General features: G+C 38.7%; 1 pseudogene; it reads right to left on the bottom strand.

The window, feature by feature from the left end:
• Positions 1-5250: 5250 nt before the first annotated feature.
• On the bottom strand, positions 5251-21804 carry LOC141338113 (complement receptor type 2-like; annotated as a pseudogene).
• Positions 21805-21913: the final 109 nt, after the last annotated feature.

Consider the following 21913-nt stretch of genomic DNA (forward strand, 5'->3'; position numbering starts at 1 on the left):
TTCTCATCAAAGGCATCCAAAAAACCCAGCCCAACCGCCCAGACCCCAGACAACCTATCACTTTAAATATTTTGACCAAATGCATCTCCTCCCTCCGCAAAGGCTACCATTCCATCCACACTGCCCACACACTGGACGCCATGTTCATCCTGGCTTTTTCGGTTTCCTCAGATGCTCTGAGCTCGCCATTACATCCAGTTTTAACCCAGCCATTCACCCCACCATCTCCGACCTAACCGTGCTAGACGGCGATACCATCTCTTACTTTATTAAACAAAGCAAGACAGACCAAATAAAGAAGGGCCATTTCATTTATATTTTTAACCTCCAAACTCCCCTCCAACCATTCCAAACCCTCCTAGCCTTCCTTTGCCACAGGAAATCCCAATCCTCCCTCCCCTCTGACCCCCTCTTTACTGATGATGCCAACCGCCCTGCCACACGCTTCTGGTTCCAAAAGCACCTGAAGTCTGTCTTGCTTCTCTCTGGTACCTCAGCAGACAACTTCTCCAGCCATTCATTTCGCATAGGCGCAGCAACTACAGCCGCCCAAAAAGGTCTCTCCCAACAGCAGATCCAAGCGCTCGGCCGCTGGTCATCTGAAGCTTTCAAGAGCTACATTCGAGCAGATCGCTCTTTTATCAGGGAAACACACCAAACCCTAATCGGCCAACCCGTTCTACCGCCAGCCCACCCCCGTCCACGCCATCTCTAGCCGCTTCAACCACCCCCTCGGCGTCCCTTTTCCTTGGGACATCCTGCCTTCGTTAAAACCCCAGCTTATTCCCCTACGCGCAGCAATGCGCGCCCCCGCTGGAGCCCCCCTTACGCACAACAGTGCTCGCCCCGCTTTTCCCGTCACGCTCAACATCGCATGGCTCCTGTTCAAGCCCCCGCTTATCCCCTATACGCGCAGCAATGCACGCCCCCGCTGGAGCCCCCCTTACGCACAGCAGTGCTCGCCCCGCTTTTCCCGTCACGCTCAACATCGCATGGCTCCTGTTCAAGCCCCCGCTTATCCCCCTATATGCGCAGCAATGCACGCCCCCGCTGGAGCCCCCCTTACGCACAGCAGTGCTCGCCCCGCTTTTCCCATCACGCTCAACATCGCATGGCTCCTGTTCAAGCCCCCGCTTATCCCCTATACACGCAGCAATGCGCGCCCCCGCTGGAGCCCCCCTTACGCACAGCAGTGCTCGCCCCGCTTTTCCCGTCACGCTCAACATCGCATGGCTCCTGTTCAAGCCCCCGCTTATCCCCTATACACGCAGCAATGCGCGCCCCCGCTGGAGCCCCCCTGACGCACAGCAGTGCTCGCCCCGCTTTTCCCGTCACGCTCAACATCGCATGGCTCCTGTTCAAGCCCCCGCTTATTCCCCTTACAGAACAGCAACGCCCGCTCATGCTAAAGCCACCCCGCTCGCTCCCCCCATGCCGCAGCAACGCCTGCTCATTCTAGAACGCCCCGCTCATTCCCTTTACGCACTGCAATGCCCGCTCTCACCATAGCCCCTGCTCGTTTCCCCACGCCGCTGCATTGCCCGCTCTCGCTAGAGCGCCCCGCTTATTCCCCCATGCCGCAGCAATGCCCGCTCTTGCTAAGAGCGCCCCGCTTATTCCCCCATGCCACAGCAGTGCCCGCACGCACCGCAATGACCGCTCTCGCCGCAGCCCCTGCTTACTTTCCCACGCTGCAGCAATGCCCGCTCTGACTAGAGCGCCCCGCTTATTTCCCCATGCCGCAGCAATGCCCGCTCTGACTAGAGCGCCCCGCTTATTTCCCCATGCCGCAACAATGCCTGCTCTGACTAGAGCGCCCCGCTTATTCCCCCTTTCTCACAGCAATGCCCGCTCACACTAGAACGCCCTGCTTATTTCCCCATGCCGCAACAATGCCCGCTCTGTCTAGAGCGCCCCGCTTATTCCCCCTTTCACGCGGCAGCCACCGCTCAGTCCCCTTTAGCGCAGCAAAGCCCACACATCCTAGAGCACCTAGCATGTTTCCCCTACGCCACAGCAGTACCCACCCCCAAGAAAACGCCATTCTTCATTCCCCCTAATTGCCACCCCACATAAGGTTCTCTTTGCTTTTCCTTCCCTAGCAGTGCCCGCAGCAGCTCCTCCCGCGCTTCCCCGCCGCTAATCGTCCAGCATCCCTCCAGCTCAAGTTAAGCTTTTTGGGGGGCCACCTGGCTGCTGTCCTGCAGTTATTTTGCACTTTGGGGGAGCGCTATTGGGTTCGGGCCAAAGGCCGAGCTCGGACCCCTCTCCCTGGGCAGGGGGAGTGCCCCGGGCTCGGGAATGACTACCGAGCTCGGAGCCCTCTCCCGGACAGCATGCCAAACACGCTTAACTTTACGCTGTTTATTATATGCAAAAGCGAACTAGTGAAGTGATGTTTCATTAACAAATTTCAGGAGGAGCTCGCGCAGATAATTAACACGGCCAATTCATCATCAGCAATCACTCCCTATCCAATCACTCTCCCTATCCCATTACTACAGTCCCTTTAAATAACCAAGCAGTCCTACCTTCAGCTATCTCTGATTCCAGCATCCCTCCCACCCCCCCTGTTTATTTTCTCCTCACCTCCAGCCAGGGGGGGAGCGCTATTGGGTTCGGGCCAAAGGCCGAGCTCGGACCCCTCTCCCTGGGCAGGGGGAGTGCCCCGGGCTCGGGAATGACTACCGAGCTCGGAGCCCTCTCCCGGACAGCATGCCAAACACGCTTAACTTTACGCTGTTTATTATATGCAAAAGCGAACTAGTGAAACAGATTGTGTCAAAGCAACTGCACAGTATTTAAACAGCACAATAGTGTGTAAGTAACGCATTATTGTAAACAATCAATTTTCAGTTAAAGGCAGTTCATCAATGAATTCAGTGATATCATCGTCAGTTCAGTTCAAATAGTATACGATATCGCTGGAAAATGTCCCCAACTAAGCAAGTCAGAGGCGACAGCGGCAAGGAACCAAAACTCCACAGGTGACAGAAATGGAGAAAAAAACCTTGGGAGAAACCAGGCTCAGTCGGGGGACCAGTTCTCCTCTGGCCAGACCAAACAACAGTTTGTACCAATGTCTGATTGTAGAGAACTCATCAGGATCCTGTGGTGTAGCGCCGATGGCCGTCAAGGTTGGCGGGGTCTTTATTGATGGTCCGCCTTGGAGCTCATCTGGTTGACATCCACGGCTATTGAAGTCATCTCCAGGTGGTGATCCATGATCTAAGCTGGGTACGGACTGGATCCGGGGGACTGGAGTGACCATCTGATCCGGATACAGGCTGGGTCTGGTGGCTACGGTGACCTCGGAATAAGAATGAAACAGACTAATATTAGCGTAGATGTCATTCTTTTTACGATGCAACGAGTGCATCAGGTGTTATGGGAGGTGTTTTCGGTTCCGGTTGACCTAATTAATGCAGCCTAACAATCCTTTAACGGATTTCAATTATAGAAATGTGTTAATGATTTTATGTGTAAGCCAGGTTAAAGAGATGTGTCTTTAATCTAGATTTAAACTGACAGAGTGTGTCTAATGCATATCACTGCAATACTCTTCCAATCTGGGCTGTATGGCGCTGTGGCACGACTCAGTCCTCTCCTCAGTGAAGACACATAAAAAAACACTTGCAAAAACGCACCAAAAGGACCCTCAATCTGCGAGAAACAAGATTCTCTGGTCTGATGAACCTCAATTCTAAGCATCATGTTTGAAGGAAACCAGGCACTGCTCATCACCTGCAGAGTACCATTCCAACAGTAAAGTGTGAAGGATTCGTCAGAGCAGAGGAAAGCACAATGCACCAAAGTATTGAGATAGCCTTACTGAAAACCCAGTCCAGAGAATTTATAACCTCAAACTGAGCAGAAGGTTTACCTTCAAAACAGGACAATGACCTTAAGAACACAGCAAGAGTGGCTTATTGACAAATCTGTCAATGTCCTTGAGTGGCCCAGCCAGAGCCTGGGCTTGAGCCCAATCAAATATTTCTGGAGAAACCTGAAAATGTGTGTCTGCCCCCATCCAACTTGACAGAGCTTAAGAGTTGAGGAGAAGAATAGCAGATAATTGCGCAAAGTTTGTCACATCATACCCAAAAAGCTTTAAAGGTGCTTCAGCTAAGTACTGAGTTAAGGGTATGAATAGGGCTGTCACGGTTAAGGAATTTCCCTTGCGGTAATTTTGAGTGGCTCAGTAGCGTGATATGCTGTATTACTGCCATATATATATGATTGTGTGTAGGCTGTTGAAATGTAAGGTCATATTCAGAAATCAATAAACCGAAACCAAATCGCATTGATACATGAAGTGAAGTAAACAGTACTACACAGACATACTTAGAGGCTTTGCATCTGAACTATATATATATCCTCGAATCTGACTGGACAAGAGACTTTTTCTGTCAGTATTTCACCTGCGTGTTCTAGGCGAGCTGTCAGTCAGTGCAGTTTCATTGACAGACGCAGGTAATCGCACATGCTCAGTCGATCTCTCTCTCTCATTCGCTGTCTGTTTAGGCTTGTTAAGTGCATATCTAATGAGCCTCATAATAAACACAATATGTTATCATTACTTACTTATTGCTAATTTAATATTCAGCACACAGTCATTAAGTGAGAAGGGCAAAACCTTAGGAAAAAAGAACACTGGCAAATATTGCGGTTGCTGCGGTTGTTGCATTCCTCTGCGGTTATGCACGTCAATAGCGCGGTATTGGGATATTGCGGTTATCGCGACAGCCCTGGGCATGAATACTATATGCAATGTGTCATTTGTTTCAGTGTTTTTATTTTAAATAAATTTACAAAGTTGTGACAATTCTGTTTTTGCTTTGCAATTATGGTGTATAGAGTGTAGATTGATGTGGAAACAAAAAAGTAATTTAAAGCAGTTAACAAAACATGAAAAAATGAAGGGGTGTGAATACTTTTGCAAAGCACTGTGTATACAGATGCATGCATGTATGTATTTTTATTATTATTATTGCCATGCATGACTTAGCTGACATTAATTGGTTTCATGTCATTTTTGTGCTAATTTTAAATATTACTTTTACCATTTCTTTAGTTTTCGAAATCCAAAAATGAAGAAACTGGGTTGGGAAAAAATCTTTTATTTTTATCTGCTCCATTTGTTTTTGCTTAGTAGTACAGCTGATGCTGCAGTTGCGCTTTATTCCCACTGTCACACACACTCAGGTAAAGTGATCTCTCCATCATTACACCTTTGTCTTAGGGCAATACCTACAGAACGTTTGTCCCTCTGACACATAAAGGCCATGTGATCATTGTGTCGTGCGAACATCTTTTGCTGTTCAGCCCACCGCAGCTCTATACCTCTTCTGTCCATTTCTTCCCTTGTCACTGTACAGGGCTCTGAAATAAACCAAACATGTCACTATTAGTGTCACAATATACAGTACATGTATTAACTAAGCCTCACAACTTACAACTTAAACTACAAAATAATATTATGATGTATATGTATGATATATATGGTTAAGCGTGTTCATACTTACTTAAACATTTAATATTCCCTTTCCATTGGCCTTGCTCACATGTCAGGTATTTGGAGAAAGGGGGACGTGGATCCAGTGTGTATTTATCAAAACACATGTATTCAACTCTCTCCCCTGTATTGTATTCATTTTTTGTCATTTCTATTGTATCTGCATCATTCACATGTGGTGGTTTTCCACATATCCCTGAGACTGTCATCACCAAGAAAACATGGCATTAAAAAAATCTTAATATTACCCAAATGATGTTTTCTGTTAAACCACAGAACATGTTATTAATTAAATACTTATTATTAATATGCTTAAAGAAAATTACATTCTGTTGACATTCAGTTGCACCGGGAGATGAAAGACAAAATCTTTTTATTTACTATGGACTGATTTTTTTTCTTTAATATAGTAACTTGTGCTTTATTACTAAGATTTTCTAAAGAGACAGTTTGCTGTTTATCTATGCAAAACCCGCTGCAAATTGGGTCAAGAGAAACCAAGTCAAGAGAAACTTGGGTGCTGATTTATGTGCCAATTTGTGCACATATTATAATATAAACAAAAGTAATGCTTGTGTTGCATTTTTTTTTTTTTTTTTTTTTAATTTCATTCCTCATCTCAATGCTCTTGTATCTTATTTGATGTTGTCATTGTTTTAGAACAAGAAATTAGAACAAGTAAGTGCAAAATGTAAAAATGTAGCATACAGTATCTCACATTACATTTCAACAACCATAGTATATCTTGTAAAGGACAATACTATAGAAATGAAACTTGGATATATTTTAGAGTTCAGATTTACTGTCTTCTGAAAATAATTTAAATTACAGCCATCAAGGTCAAATTATCTGCCAACAAAAGTGAGTACACCCTAAGTGATAAAAGCAGTATGTTGTTTAACCATGTAAAGCCACATGTAGTATTCATCATGTTTATGTTTTTGTCTGCTTGACAGGACCATACAAAGTTGTGTATCTTGTATTAGACCACTGCATGTTCAACATTGCATCTCATGCCAAAGAATCCTCAAGGATTTGAGAATTAGAATTGTTGCTCTCCACAAAGATGGCCAAGGCTACAGTGACAACCGACCAACACTACAGTGGTCAGGGTCATACAGAGGTTTTCCAAGATGGGTTCCATTCGGAACAGGCCTTACAAAGGTCAGTCAATGAATTTGTGTGTCAGGTGCAGAACCTGGCTTCAAAAAACAGATGCATGAGTGCTGCCATCATTGCTTTAAAGGTTGCAGAAGTAGAAGGTCAGCTTGTGAATGCTCAGACCATACGCCGCACACTGCAACAAGTCGGTTTGTATAGGCGTTATCCCAGAAGGAAGCCTCATCTGAAGCTTGCTCAAAGAGAGCCGGCAAACAGTTTGCTGAAGACAACCTGTCCAAGAGCATGAATTACTGGAACCATGTCCTGTGGTCTGATGAGACTATACAATAAACTTTTTTGGCTCAGATGCCCTGGTGAGAAGTACCAAAAAATTATGTCTTGCCTACAGTCAAGCATGGTGGTGGTAGCATCATGGTTTGGGGCTGCTTGAGTGCTGGAATTAGGGAGCTGCAGTTCATTGAGGGAAACATGGATTCCATAATGTACTGTACATTCTGAAGCAGAACAGGATGCCTTCCCTCCAGAAACTAGGCCAAATGCCAATTTTCCAACATGATAACGACCCCAAACACACCACCAAGATGACAACTGCTTTGCTGAGGAAGCTGAAGGTGATGGGATGGCCAAGTATGTCTCCAGACTTGAACCCTATTAAGCACCTGTGGGGCATTCTCAAGCATAGAGGTGGAGAAGCACCGTGTGTCTAACATCCAGCAGCTCTGTGAGGAGTGGAAGAGGATCCCAGCAACAACCTGTGAAGCTCCGCTCAATTCCATGCCCAGGATGATTACGGCAAAATTTGGACAAGTTCACTTAGGGTGTACTCACTTGTGTTGCCAGCTATTTTGACAATAATGGCTGTATGTTGAGTAATTTTCAGCAGACAATAAATCTATCCTGCTATACAAACTGCACATTGACTACTCTAAAATATATATATAAGTTTGATTTCTATGGTATTGTCCCTTGAGAAGATATACTAAAATGGTTGCTAAAATGTGAGGCAAAATGTGACATACTGTATGCTCCATATGTTATTATGTACTAAGCATATGTAAATGTGGCCAAAATTTCCTAAAAATAAATGTGATATATATGATAGATGATTTATATGAGTCTGAGTGGAATCAGATTCTTTCTTTTAAATTTCTTTATACTTGGCAGCTGTTTTTAAAAAAAAAAAGCATAATCTTTATTTTTGAAAAATATAAAATAAAAAAAAATTCTCTGTCATTACTGTCATTAAGAAAATGTGGTCTTAATAAATCTCAATATTCACCAGATACTTAAGCAAATACACATGGTTCAACCAATGCAATTGTGATTTCCATGTCAAATAAAATGTAGTAAATATTAACGAAAATATTTTTTGCTATTAAACCACAGAACATGTTCTCATTATTAACGTACTTAATGAAAATGACATTATGTTGAAGCATTTTTGTCAAGTTTCTAAAGAGTTGTTCGTTCACAACAACAACAAAAAACAATGTTTTTTTTTTTTTTTTGTCTTTTTCTTATAAGCTGATTTTTAGTCTTATGAGAGGGAGTATATATAGCACGATGGCACAAAAATACACAAAAGTTGTTTTTAATTCTAGAAAGCATCGCACAAGATGATTTATCATTATTTTTGCTAGTTTTTCAGATTTGTATTGTATTAATTACTTTTGTTTCTGCATTTTCATGGTTCTTTTTTAGACTGTTGACACCAATCAAATGTGGCACTAATAAATATCAGTATGAGCCAAATGCCTTTTTTACGCTGCTTAACCATAGACCATACTATTATCGAAATAATCTTTATTAATATGCTTAAAAAATGACATTCTGTTTAAGTATTTTTAAAAAGTTCCTGAAGAGTTGCTGGTTCACATTGGAAGATGAAAAACTTATTTTTAGTTGTTTGCACCAATAATATATTTTTTCTATAAATTAAATGAGGGAAATCTGAGAAAATCTAACTGATGTTTACTCATGCAAAACCTGCTGCCACACTAGTTCATAACTTTTGTGGTTGCTGTGTTGTTGTTTTTTAAGGTTGTTTCCTGGCCAAAAAACAAGCGAGACTTACAACCTGATGATTTGTGCCCCAATTTGCGCAAATAATTTTAATGAGTAAAAGTGATGGTTGAGATAATAATATAATGACAAATAATTTGAGTGATTTTACCTTCTGTGTGTTTACCTTCACATGTAGGGAATGGGCTGTTCCATTCTCCATTAGACTGGCAGGTGATTTCTCTCTGCCCTTTTAAAATCAGTCCTTGTCCATTGCATGAAAATGTTAAATTATATCCAGGTTTGACTGGACACTCAAAATCAGGGAATCGCTCCATTTTGATGTTGTTCTCTCTTGTGTTTAGATTACATGTTTTTTCTAGAGAGAGATTAAATACTGGTCATTGCAATGTCCTACATCTGGACTTATTTATCCATTCATATGAAACTGTAATTTGTCTTATTATACTAGGTAATTAGTAAGTACTAATAATACTAAGTATTACATTTTTATAGGTGAAAATGATACGCACACAGATTGTACATTATAAACAATTCAGTATTTTGAAAGAAACAGAACAAAACATATTTAAAGCAAATATATTATTCCAGTATTGCTTCATACCATCACATTTGGGATATGGGTGATTCCATTTTCCATTTGACAGGCATTCAATTGTTCGTTGTCCATGCATCTTCAGGTTCACATCTGTGCAGCGAAAAACTAAAATATGTCCAGGTTTATAAGGTGGAGCAGAACTTGGATGTCCAAATAAAATCTCAACATTGATGAGTTGTTCAGCTTCACAGGTAGCTTCTGCAGATGAAGAAATAAAATTCAATCATTAATAAAAGAAAGCTGGTATAGTTTTACTGGAATTAAGCAAAGCAGAACAGTTTAATGACAGCTACCTTTACTTAAAATTTAGACCCACATTTGAGTTTTATAGTCAGTGAAAGTTCATGGAAAATGAACTAAAAACACTAAATTCGGATAGGCATTATAAATAAATGTGATGTACAAACATGATATTATGTACTGTACAACATATTGGATGTTTGTTCTTTAGCTACTCTGTGTATCATTGTGTTACCTTGAGCATTCGTTGAGATATCCACGATCATTAATAGAAGAAAGAGAAATATCTTACAATGTTTCATTTTAAGCTGTAAAACACAACATTTGAAACTTAGTGCAGCTTACAGTATGAACAGTCTTAACTGAATCACCTACCAAATATTTAGCCTGCTGATACATTTTCCTTATTCAACACAATCAACATGAAATTTCTTTAGTAAACATGAATGAGTACTGATGAAAAAACTCAGATTACCTGTTTTCCAAAAGATATATTCATGAACTCTTAAGAGCGGTTGTGAGATGAATCTCTGAAGTCTGTGTAATGTAGATAAAAAAGCAACAGTCCCCTTACTTCCACCCAGACAAACAGGACTTCAGCTCCACCTCCTAAAAATAATTTGACAGCCTGACAGCCCTCTTCTTAACAAATTCATGTTCCAGTTCAGTTTAAATATTTTGTGCAAATGCAAAATGGCTCAATTATTTTATGGGCTTAATCGGAAAAGAACTGTAATGTTTGTGCACTAATATTAGCTAATTTTTTTTAAAGAATCTAAAAGGAGTTGATCTGTTTTACATAGACTTGTCGGAGTGGTGATTAAAAATGCAATTTTATTCTCTGCCAGAGGGTGGCACTTTTGGAACGGCAGAAATAAAACTGTTTTTATCCGGTAACAACTGTACACAAAGCAGCGCTGTGCTCATAAATGTTACTGTATCAGGCTGTGTACATTATAAGTCGCAAAGATACAATAAAAATAACATTGGTTTTATAAGATTTCTTCTATCTGCATCATAATAATGAATGTTTAATCATCAGCTGATTTGTTTTATCATATTACCTATTGTTGAGACATCCATGATCAGAAATAAGTATTTTACAATGTTTCTTTTTAAGCTGTAAAACATAAGCAAACAGAACAGAAAACATATCACCTATATATTGTTTAAAGATTTACTTTAACACAAAGATTGCTAAATCTCACCGTCCCCTTTCCACCACCCCACCAAACAGAACTTGATAGGCCTACTAAAAAAACACAGAGGACTTTAGTGCCTGTTTGACCCTGTTGCTCTGTCCACGTTTGTGTGCTAATATTTGCTAAAGTTACACAATTTAATCGATTTGATTTCATTGGTAACAAATGTGAACAATATATACTTCAGGTTTTGAAGGGTAAAAATAGTTGATTTAGTTTACTTAGACTTGTTAACTAGAAATTACGTGCAAACTGTCTTGAATTAATTTGAACATTTTACATGGCTGGTGTAAATACACATCTGACCAGAGCTATTTCATTCCGGTTTGACTTTCTAAAAGATAAAGTAGTAACTGATGTACATTACAAAGTTTATGATTGTTTTTTTATGTACATGCAGGGACCTACAGTATCTACTAGAAAAAAAAAAGTAGGGTAATTTCATGCAGAAACATCTGAAGCATATTACATTATTTATTTATTTATTTATTTATTTATTTTTTCCTAGCAAGAAATTCAAAACAGACTAATTGAAATGGGAAAATTTTAATTTTGATTTATTCCATTTGTTTGTGCTTAGTAGTACAGCTGATGGTTCAACAATGCTTTATTTCCACGGTCAAACACACTAAGGTAAAGTCATCTCTCCATCATTACATTGTTGTCTTAGGGCAATACCTTCTGAAACTTTGCCCCTTTGACACTTAAAGGTGAGGTAATCATTATGAAGTGTGAACATTTTTTGCTGATCAGCATAGGCCTACTCCATACCTCTTTCATTCATTATCTCCTTCATCACCATACAGGGCTCTCAAATAAACCCAGCATGTCACCATCAGTGTCACAATATTCATTAATTTACAAATGATCACAACCTACAACTTAAACTACAAGATTACATCATGATGAATACACATGATACATATGGTGACGTGTGTTCATACTTACTCAAACACTTAATATTCCCTCTCCATTCGCCTTGCACACAAGTCAGGTATTTGGAGAAAGGTGGTCGCAGATCCAATATGTATTTACTAAAACACATGTACTCAACTGTCTCCCCCGTGTTGTATTCCTTCCTTGTTATTTCTACTGTATCTGCATTGTTCACGTGTGGTGGTGGGCCACATTTCCCCAAGACTGTCATCAAGAAAATGTAAAGTTTATAAATCTCAATATTAGCCAGATCTTTAGCCAACACATTTTGCCTCAAAAAATAGAAAAATCTGGTCAATCATCCATGTAAATCAAGATATCTCAGTTCTGTCAGAGACTTTTGCCTCACCTTCACATTTAGGAAAAGGGCTGCTCCATTCGCCATTGGACTGGCAGGTGATTTTGCTCTGTCCTTGTAATGTAGATCTCCCCCCAACGCATGAAAGATTTATTGTGCGTCCTGGTCTGACTGAAACCTCAGGCCCTGGGTGTCCATCCAATCTCATGTTTGCTGTGAGTTTTGCGATACATATTGTCTCTAAAGCACAGAAAGATCTGGTCAAGCAAGCATCTTCCATGTGCAATATAGATCTATCTTTGTTTAGTCAGAAGCTTTTATTTTCTGTTTGTTTACCTTCACATTTAGGAAATTGGCTGCTCCATTCTCCATTTGACTGACAGATGATTTCTCTCTGTCCGCTTAATCTCATCCCTTCTCCAGTACATGAAAAAGTTAGCCTGTGTCCAGGTTTTACAGGACCCTTAATATCAGGGAGTCCCTCAATTTTTAAGTCTACTGTTATGTTCCTCTGTACAGGAAATGTTGACTCTAGAGAAAGCAAACAATTGGTCACATATTTATCCTCTCAGAAGCATTTATAATTTTGTGCTCCAGTGGCCTACTGATAAAGAAACCAGCCTCTTAAATGCTCAAACTGTTCAAGTCTTGGCAAGTGAAATTATGTGTGCTCAAACTCAATTTTTAAGTCTTTGTCGCCTAGTGTGAAATTTAGTCTCATATAAGAGTGATTTACTTGCAGTGTATCGAGTTGAATACCATCTGTGAACTCACCAACACATTTAGGAAATGGACTGCTCCATTTCCCATCTGACTGGCAGGTGATTTCTTTCTGTCCTTGTAAAATCAGTCCATAACCAGTACATGAAAATGTTAAATTGTATCCAGGTTTGACTGGACCCTCAAGATCAGGAAATTGCTCCATTTTGATGTTGTTCTCTGTTGTATTTAGAGGACATGTTATGTCTAGAGAGAGACAAAATACTGGTCATCGCAGTGTCCTCCTTCTGGACTTTTTTATACTTTAATATATTAGGTCTAGTATTAAACCTACAATTTTTAAAGGTGAAAATCATATAAGTTTACAAAACAGTCACAATGATTGGTTAATGCCCAACTGTACCAGCATGTCGTAGTTTTATATTTTTGCTGTATAGTGGATTGGGGCTAGTCAGCTATTTAATCAACTCAGTAAGAGACAACAACAAAACACAGAAAACATCATTTTAAAGTGATTGCCAGTTGGGGAAAGGGTTTGTGTGTCATTGTCTGATGGATGAATGATTGATGTTATAATGAATAACGCATATATGTTAACATTGTCATTACCTTTTTTGATTTTACTACTTTCACTTTTTTGTGTCAGGAATAATATACTTTATATGTTATAGGCTTACATTGCTTCATACCTCCACATTTCGGATATGGATAATCCCATTTTCCATTTGACAGGCATTCAATTGTTTGTTGTCCATTCATCTTCAGGTTCACATCTGTGCATTGGAAAACTAAAATATGTCCAGGTTTATAAGGTGAAACAATACCCGGATGTCCAGTTAAAATGGCAACATTGATGAGTTGTTCACCCTCACAGGTAACTTCTGTAGATGAAGAAATAAAATCAAATCCGTATTAAAAGATAGCTGGTATAGTTTTACTGGAATGAAGTAGAGCAGAGCAGTTTAATGACAGCTAACTTCAAATTTAGACCCACATTTGGGTTTTATGATCAGTGAACGTTAATGGAAAATGAACAAAAAACAATATATAAATTCAGACAGCCTTTATATATAAATGTGATGTAAAAACATGTTGTTATCATATATTGTGCAACATATTGGATGTTTATCCTTTAGCTACTCTGTGTATCATTGTGTTACCTTGAGCATTTGTTGAGAGATCCACGATCATTAATAGAAGATAGAGAAATATCTTACAGTATTTCATTTTAAGCTGTAAAACACGACAGATTTACACTTTTACAAAGCTAATAAACTGTACAAGCAGTCTTGACTGAATTACCTACCAAATTTTTAGTCTTTTAAGGCTGCTTCAATTTCCTTTTTTAACACGCAAATCAATGTAAAGATTTCGGTTATACTTTATTTTAAGGTGTTCTTGTTACAGTGTAACTATACATTTAATTACTGAGTAAGAATAGTTAACTACATGTAATTACTATAGGTTTAGGGTTTGTCTTAGGGTTACTTGCATGTAAATATGCATACTTAATTGTTATTATAATAGTGAGTACATGTAACCTGCAACAAGGACACTTTAAAATAAAGTGTTACCAAGATGTCTGTAGTATTAATCATAAACTAGTACTGATGAAAAACTCAGATTACCTGTTTTCCAAAAGATGTATTCATAAACTCTTAAGAGCGGTGGTGATATTAATCTCTGAACTCTCTAATGTAGATACAAAGCAACAGTCCCCTTCCCTGTGCCCCATCCAACAGGACTTCGGCTCTACCCCCTCCTCCCTACCCCCCAAAAAATGATTGTTGAAAGTCTGAAAGTCTGAAAGATTGTTGACAGCCGCCACCTTCACAAATTCATGTTCCAGTTCAACTTACTGACACTGGTTTAAATATTTAGTCTTTTTAAGAGTCTAAAAAGACTTGATGCATTTTACATTGTCTAGTCAGCTCTGAAAGTACAGAATAGCCTGGCTGGCATTACAGTTTGTTCTTCTAAAATATGATGACTGAGTCAAAACTCTATAAAATGAAAACAGAAAACCAGCTAATACAGTTTAATGTATGTGTGTGTGTGTGTGTGTGTGTGTGTGTGTGTGTGTGTGTGTGTGTGTGTGTGTGTGTGTGTGTGTGTGTGTGTGTGTGTATTAAAGGGACAATTATTTCAGTGTTGCTGCTCTGTCTCATGTATAAATCATGATCATAAAACATATAAGCATGTTAGTGGTCAAAATTGTTATCATCAGAAACACAGAGCACAATATAGCACAAAATAAAAAGAAAGTTTAATAACACATGCATTTAATTTTCCCCTATATTTGCCTCACAGTAAAAAAAAAAAATAATAATTAGGTCTGGCCTCTAATAGTCGACAAGAAGAGGCTTGGTTGACCAAAATTGTATTACTCGCTTAGTTGCAGAAAAAAAAAAAAAATCCACAGGAAATGGCAGCAAAACATTACGCTTTTGTAAAATAATGAAAGCAGTGCTTTCACAAGAAGTGCTTTCTGTCATCTTAGTCTTTGTGAACTTGAGCGCGTCCAAAAAAATAAAAAAAATAAAAATATCCAAAACTCTGTGTATACTTGCAGACATAAAAAAATATAACTATGTCTACTTTCAAATGAGACTTCATCTCTTAAGTTGAAAACAAAGAAAGCACTAGTTTATCAATAAATTGTTAAAACAGCCTCCTTACTGTTTTTCCATGGCACATTTATAATCATTAAAGGGGGCATAACACACACAGTTTCTCCTAATCTTATGTTAATCTTGAGTACCTACAGAGTAGTACTGCATCCTTCATATCTCGAAAAAGTCTTAAGTTTTATCATACTTACTAAAGAAAGATACAGCTGTACGATTCTCTCAGAAAACAGCTGAGCTCCTGGAGGCGCACCATGGGCGGAGCTAAAGATTGACGAGAACTCGCACGCCGATTGCCAACAAAACACAGACATTTGATGCCGTTTCACTTACTATCTGCAGTTCTAAATCATGAACGTGATCTTTTAAAGCTGGGCCCGCTCCATCTTTCAGTATCAAACGATGTGCAAATCCAGTGTGGAACTGGGCCTTGTTTATAAAACGTTCATCAACAAACACACTTGCAAAACTTCTGCCCTAGAAAAAGAAACTGCATCATCCACTGTTCACATAACAGTTCTTTGGGAAGCTGAGCAAGGCTATCTTTGCCTTACAACCAAAACCACACTTGATTAGAGACATTCTTCCTGAGTAAGTCCCGTGCAGCAGTGCAGCCGAATGAAGTGCATTGATGGGCACGCTCTTGCTCTCGCTCTGGTCGATGTGTGCGCAGGTGCCCTCTTTTGGGAGAAATGCCCATACAAGGAGTTCCATCTTTCAGGGCATCACAAAGAGCCATGATGGAAAAAAAACTTTCCGAAACTTGTAAGAAAGTGTGTATTCGGCTCAGAAATACTCTGTTATACTACCAAATAGTTTTTTGAAACTTTGGCCATGTTTAGCATGAGAATCCAACTCTTTAACAGTGTAAATAACTTTACATGCATGAAACAGCATTGGACCCCCCTTTAATTCTGCCGATGTGCAGTTACAAGCTTTATGTGTGCGCTTGAGCGCTTACTAGGCTATGCACTCAATTAAAGGCTCATTACTATGATTTAAATGATTTATAGCGTGCGATTAGACTAATCACTTAAAATGAATGACTACTAGTTGACCAGAAATATCTTTCATTGAGGGCAGCCCAAATAATTATACTTTACTATTTTCAATTTTCTCTTATTGCAATAATTGACCACTGAAGGCAAGAAGTGATGAACCCAAGTGCAGTTTATTGAAACAGTTTAGTAATCCAAAATACAAACATAATCCAAACAAATGCTAATCCAAACAGTGAATTTACATGACAGAAACAGACTCACCAAAAGGTGGGTTACAACATTAATACAATGCGAGGAACAATGGTAACATGAGGGCTACACTCTTAAAAATAAAGGTGCTTCACAATGCCATAGAAGAACCTTTTGGTCTAAATGGTTCCATAAAGAACCTTTAACATCTGAAGAACCTTTCAGTTTCACAAAAGGTTCTTTGTGGCAAATAAGGTTCTTCAGATTATAGAAAAAGGGAAGCAAAAAATGGTTCTTTAAAGAACCTTTGAATGGTTCTTTGTGTAACCAAAAATGGTTCTTCTATAGCATCGCTTGAAGAACCCTTTGAAGCAGCTTTAATTTTAAGTGTCTACTTATACTAAACAATGAGGGTCACAAGACATAAACCAACCAATAAGAAACAAGGAACAACTCACTTGGCTGGCATTAAATGGTTTAATGTCATTTTACAAACAAACTCATATAAAATGTTGCTTTTAGCATTTCTTTACTTTTACTTGCAAGAAACTGAAAATAAAGATTTGGGAACATAAAAAATTTATTTTGATCTGCTCAGTTTGTTTTTAATTAGTACAGCTGCTGCTTTAACAATGTTTTATTCCAACTGTCAAACACATGTAGGTAAAGTCATCACACCATCATTACACTTAGGTCTTAAATCGAAACCTACTAAAATTTTGCCCCTCTGACACATAAAGGTGATGTGATCATTATGTGGTATGAACATCTTTTGCTGATCAATCCACCGCAACTCTATACCTCTTTCATCCATTATCTCCATCATCACTGAACAGGGCTCTGAAATAAACCCAATATGTTACTATCAGTGTTATAATATTCATTCATTAACTAATCATCACAACCTACAACTTAAAACACCAAGATCACAATGTGTATACATGATATAGTGAAGTGTGTTTATACTTACTTAAACACTTAATATTTCCTTTCCATTGGCCTTGCTCACAGGTTAAGTATTTGGAGAAAGGTGGATCCAGATCCAGTGTGTATTTATTAAAACAGATGTATTCAACTCTCTCCCCTGTATTGTATTGACTTTTTGTCAGGTCTTTTGTATCAGCATCGTTCACATGTGGTGGTGGCCCACATTTCCTTGAGACTGTCATGACCAAAAAAACGTACCATTAGTAAATATCTAATTTGAGAATGAGGTAATTTTAATAAAACATTTAAGAAAAAGGTTTAATGTGTTGAAGAGAGATTTTGAAAAACACTCACAACTGTACATTTTTTCTTCTCCCAGTTTCATTTATTTGCACATGTGAGATTTAATAACACAACATACCAGCACACAGTGGTTTTGGTGTCCATCCGTCTTGTGTACATGTGGCATCTTCTGCAGTTTTATCATAGCCATATTCGCAATAGTAGGGTTGTTTTGCTCCAAGTTTCATATTACTTAAGTAATCGTGTGGTCTATACACATGCTGGTCACGTGGAACCTCACATCTAGTCTCTGAAACAAAATTCATGCAATAAACATGCAATAAATTTATCAGAAAATCCAGAAGTGTTTTCTACAATTTTACCTTCACAAACAGGCTCAGAGTCCCATACCCCATTATCTTGGCATGTAAATGATTTGCTTTTTTGTTTTGTAAAAATGAACCAGTGTTTTCCAAAGCAGGTGATCTCCACACTTTCTCCAGCTTTGAAGATAGTTTTTCCCTCTGGGTTGATCTTTTTTACTCCAAATGTTGTTGACTTCAGCTCACAAGTTAGTTCTGTACAAGATATTATCAATTACACTTTATTCATTTATTACTTTAATACACACTTTTTTCCTTTTGTATGAAGGCTTTTGTTTTTAAGATGTTTATATGCTGGTTTACACAGGGAGATTATATTATTGTTTAATAGTCTTATATTAGACAGATTTAGATTCCTCTAAATTTCCTGAAGAAAGTCTGAGTGGTGTTTATTCATGTCAGATTACTAGTTGATAACTTTGTGGTTGTTGTGTTGTTCTTGATGGTAGCTTCCTCGCCCAAATCAAGAGACTTAAGACTAAATGAGTTGTGTGCCAATTAGTGCATATATTTTAATGAGCAAAAGTGATGTTTAAGATAATAATATGCTTTTACCTTCTATTTACCTTCACATTTAGGAAATGGGCTGCTCCATTCTCCATTTGACTGACATGTGATTTCTCTCTGTCCTTTTAAAATCAGTCCTTGTCCATTGCATGAAAATGTTAAGTTAAATCCAGGTTTGACTGGACCTTCTAAATCAGGGAATCGCTCTATTTTGATATTTTCTGTTGCGTTTAGAGGACATGTTACATCTATAAAAAGAAAAAAATACTGGTCATTGCAGTGTCCTCCATCTGGATTTATTTGTCCACTCATTCAAGAAACTATCATTTGTCTTAATATAGGTCAAGTATGAAACCTACAATTTTTATAGGGGAAATTCATATAAGTTCACTGAAATTTACTTTATATCAGCAAGTCATATTTTTTGCTGCATAGTGAAGACTGGGGCTAGTCAGTTGTTAATCAACTCACTAAGAGATAAAGAAAGACGAAAAAAAAAAAAGAAAAAAAAAAGTCATTGCCAGTTTGGTACAGGGTTCATGCGTGAATGTTAGATGTTTAATGAATAACGCATAGATGTTAGATGTAGATTTTACTTTTTTGTATCAAGAATATGGTATATATCTTTTTATACATGATACATAATAAACATTTCAACATTTTGTAAAAAACTATTCTGAAATATTTAAAGCAAATATATTATTCCAGTATTGCTTCCTACCTTCACATTTGGGATATGGGTGATTCCATTTTCCATTTGACAGGCATTCAATTGTTCGTTGGCCGTAGAGCTTCAGGTTCACATATTTGCAGTGAAAAACTAAAATATGTCCAGGTTTATAAGGTGGAGCTGTACCTGGATGTCCAATTAAAATGTCAACATTGACGAGTTGTTCAGTCTCACAGGTAATTTCTGCAGATGAAGAGAGAAAGTTAAATTATTATTACAGGAAAGCTGTTATTGTTTTTCTTGGAATAAAGCAGAGCAGAGCAGTTTAATAACAGCTAACTTTAGCAAATTTAGGCCCACATTTGTGTTTTAAGGTTCATGAGCTTTCATGGAAAATGAACAAAAATCATACAACATATTGCCTTCTCTGTTTGTCGTGTTACCTTGAGCATTTGTTGAGACATCCACGATCATTAATGGAAGAAAGAACAATATCTTACAATATTTCATTTTAAGCTGTAAAACATAACAGATGTTCAGTTTACTAAGCTAATAAACAGTATAAACACTTTTGACTGAATCGCCTACCAAATATTTAGTCTTTAAAGGCTGATTCACTTTCTTTATTTAACACAAATCAATGCAAAGATTTCTTTAGTGTTAAACCTGAATGAATACTAATAAAAAAAACTCAAATTACCTGTTTTCCAAAATATGTATTCATTAACTCTTAAGAGCGGTGGTGTTATGAATCTCTGAAGTCTGTGTAATAAAGATAAAAAGCAAACATACCCTTCCCTCCACCCCATCAAACAGGACTCAGCTCCACCCCCCAAAAATGATTTGTTGAAAACCTGACAGCCCTCTTCTTCACAAATTCATGTCCCAGTTCAACTTACTGACGATGGTTTAAATATTTAGTCCTATTTTGTTCCGTGTTTGTGCACTAATATTAGCTTGATCTATTTTACAGACTAGTTGGCTCTGAAAGTTCAGAACATTTCATATGCAATGGCTGAGTCAAATCTCCATAAAAGAAACACACAAAACATGTCAACACAGTTTAATGCATATACAGTGGTGTGAAAAGTGTTGGCCCCCTTCCTGATTTTTTTATTTTTATTTGTTGCATGTTCGTCACACTTCAATGTTTCAGATCATCAAACAAATTGAACTATTAATCAAAGATAACACAAGTAAACACAAAATGCAGTTTTTAAATGAAGGGTTGTTTTACGAAGGAAAAAAAAAATCCAAATCCACATGGCCCTGTGTGAACAAGTGTCCACCCCCCCCTCCCCAGTTAAAACATAACTGTGGTTTATCCCAGCTGAGTTCAGTTTATCTAGCCACACCCAGGCCTGATTACTGCCACACCTGTTCGCAATCAAGAAATCACTTAAATAGACGTGCCTGACAAAGTGAAGTAGACCAGAAGATCCTCAAAAGCTACACATCATGTTGAGATCCAAAGAAATTCAGGAACGGAATGAAAAAGAAAATAATTGAGATCTATCAGTCTGGAAAAGGTTATAAAGCCATTTTTAAAGCTTTGGGACTCCAGCGAGCCACAGTGAGAGCCATTATCCACAAAAAAACACGAAAACGTGGAAAAGTGGTGAACCTTCCCAGGAGTGGCCGGCCGACCAAAATTACCCCAAGAGTGCAGTGACGACTCACCCAAAAATGGCCTGCATGGCAGAGTTCCAAGACGAAAACCGCTGCTGAGCAAAAAGAACATAAAGGCTCGTCTCAGTTTTGCCAGAACACATCTTGATGATCCCCAAGACTTTTGGGAAAATACTCTGTGGACTGACGAGACAAAAGTTGAACTTTTTGGAAGGTGTGTGTCCCATTACATCTGGCGTAAAAGTAACACAGCATTTCAGAAAAAGATCATCATACCAACAGTACAATATGGTGGTGGTAGTGTGATGGTCTGGGGCTGTTTTGCTGCTTCTGGACCTGGAAGACTTGCTGTGATAAATGGAACCATGAATTCTGCTGTCTACCAAAAAATCCTGAAGGACAATGTCTGGCCATCTGTTCGTGACCTCAAGCTGAAGCGAACTTGGGTTCTGCAGCAGGACAATGATCCAGAACACACCAGCAAATCCACCTCTGAATGGCTGAAGAAAAACAAAATGAAGACTTTGGAGTGGCCTAGTCAAAGTCCTGACCTGAATCCTATTGAGATGCTGTGGCATGACCTTAAATAGGCGGTTCATGCTTGAAAACCCTCCAATGTGGCTGAATTACAACAATTCTGCCAAGATGAGTGGGCCAAAATTCCTGCACAGCGCTGTAACAGACTCATTGCAAGTTATCACAAATGCTTGATTGCAGTTGTTGCTGCTAAGGGTGGCCCAACCAGTTAGGGGGCAAACACTTTTTCACACAGGGCCATGTGGGTTTTGATTTTGTTTTCCCTTCATAATAAAAAAAACTTCATTCAAAAACTGCATGATTTTTTGTATCAAGAATATAGTATATATATTTTATATATTATACATAATAAACATTTCAACATTTAGTAAAAACAATTCTTAAATATTTAAAGCAAATATATTATTCCAGTATTGCTTCCTACCTTTACATTTGGGATATGGGTGATTCGTTAATTTTTTTTTGCATAAAACATATAAGCACGTCAGTGATCAAATTTGTTATCAGC

This window comes from Garra rufa, chromosome 7 (assembly GCF_049309525.1).
Source record: "Garra rufa chromosome 7, GarRuf1.0, whole genome shotgun sequence".
Classification (NCBI taxonomy): domain Eukaryota; kingdom Metazoa; phylum Chordata; class Actinopteri; order Cypriniformes; family Cyprinidae; genus Garra; species Garra rufa.